The following is a 1,909-nucleotide window of genomic DNA, read 5'->3' on the forward strand; positions in this document are numbered from 1 at the left end:
ACCTGACAAGAACAAATCAGAGATCGGAGGGCTTACTTTGGCCTCCAGGTCTGGGCAGAGAAAAGTGAATGCAGTCTCAGTTCATTCCCTCCTTTTCTTCAGGGCGGTGCCCCAGTCTATAAGATGGGACTATCTGTGTTTAGGATAGGTCTTCACACCTCAATTAACCTAGAAACTCGCTCACAGCCAGGCAGTGGTGGTGCATGCTTTTAACCCTAGCACCTGGGAGGCAGAGGCAGGGGGATCTCTATGAGTTCGAGGTCAGCCTGGTCTACAAGGAGAGTTCTAGGACAGCTAGGACTAACCAGACAAGCCCTGTCATGAAAAAAAATAAAAAAAGAAAGAAGGAAGGAAGGAAGGAAGGAAGGAAGAAACTCTTTCACAGAAGTTTGTCTTCTAGGTGATTTGAGAACTTGTAAGGTTAAAAATCAAGATTAACCTTAACACAGTATGTATGCTTTTGAGATAGGGTTTTTGTTGTTGTTATTGTCCCCCCACCCCATTGTTTTATTTTCAAGACAGGGTTTCTCTGTAGCTTTGGAGCCTGTCCTGGAACTAGCTCTTGTAGACAAGGCTGGCTTTGAACTCACAGAGATCCACCTGCCTCTGCCTCCCAAATTCTGGGTTTAAAGGTGTGCATCACCACTGCATGGCTTGAGATAGTATTTTTAAGTTTTGTTGTTGTTGTTGTTGTTATTTTGAGACAGGGTTTCACTGTGTAACAGCCCTGGCTGATGTAGAACTCACTCTGTAGACCAGGGTGGCCTCAAACTCATGGAGATCTGGCTGCCTCTGCCTAAATGCTGGGATTAAAGGCATGCACCACCATCTCCCAGTTTATCATTTTTTAAATATGGAATACTTCATGGATTTGAGTCATCTTTGCACAGAGAACGTGCTAATCTTCTCTGTATTGTTCCAATTTTAGTATATTTGCTGTTGGTGTGAGCATACTTTCATCCTTTAAAGGAAGATTTATTTTTAGTTTTTATGTGTGTGTGTGTATGTATGTGTCTGTGTGTGTGCATACCACATGTGCACTAGTGCTAGAGGAGGCTAGAAGAGGGTATCAGATTCAGAGCTAGAGTCACAGGCAGCTGCAAGCTATCCAATGTGGGTGCTAGGGACTGAACTCATGTCCTTTGGAATAAGAATAGCAAGAGCTCTTAACCGCTGAGCCATCTCTCTCTCCAGCTATTTATTTATTTATTCATTTGTATGTGTGTGTGTGGTGGTAGTGGTGTGTGTGTATATGTGTGTGTGTGTGTGTGTGTGTGTGTTTGTGTGAGATGTGAGATTTCTTTCTGTATGCTGTGAATGTGTTTTGTTACCATTGGTTAATAAAGAACTGCTTTGGGCCTCTGGCAGGGCAGAGTAGAGCGCCTCCCAGGTGCTAGGATTTCCAAGCAGAGATGGAGGAGAAAAGAAGGTGGAGTCAGGGAGATGCCATGTAGCTGCTTTAGGAAACAGACACACCAGAACATTACCAGTAAACCATGAGCCTCGTGGTAAAATATAAAATAACAGAAATGAATCAACTTAAGATATAAGAATTAGTTAACAAGAGGCCCTATAGGCTTATAGGCCAAGCAGTGTTTCAATTAATATAGTTTCCATGTGATTATTTCGGGTCTGGGCAGCAGGGAATGAATAAGCCTCCACCTAATGTGTGTGTGGTAATAGTGTGTGTGTGATAGCAGCAGTGTGTGTGTGTGTGTGTGTGTGTGTGATGTTTGTCTGTATGTGGAGCATGCATGTTGAGGTCAAACGATAGCTTTCCTAAGCTGGCTCCTTCCTACCATGATATGGGTTCCAGGGATCAAACTTAAATTTTCAGTCCGGTGATAAGTGCCTGCAGAACCATCTCCCCAGCCTGGATTGTTTTTTCTCTATTCAACATGATTTTCTT

General features: G+C 43.3%; 1 non-coding gene across 1 annotated transcript; it reads right to left on the reverse strand.

Annotated features, from left to right (window-relative positions):
* Positions 1 to 847: 847 nt before the first annotated feature.
* Positions 848 to 952, reverse strand: LOC121436610. Its single transcript, XR_005972712.1, has one exon. It is a non-coding gene; the product is annotated as a U6 spliceosomal RNA (small nuclear RNA).
* Between the last annotated feature and the right edge of the window lie 957 nt (positions 953 to 1,909).

Source organism: Microtus oregoni, unplaced genomic scaffold (assembly GCF_018167655.1).
Source record: "Microtus oregoni isolate MIOR12 unplaced genomic scaffold, Mior012 000049F_ref0000343, whole genome shotgun sequence".
Lineage (NCBI taxonomy): Eukaryota > Metazoa > Chordata > Mammalia > Rodentia > Cricetidae > Microtus > Microtus oregoni.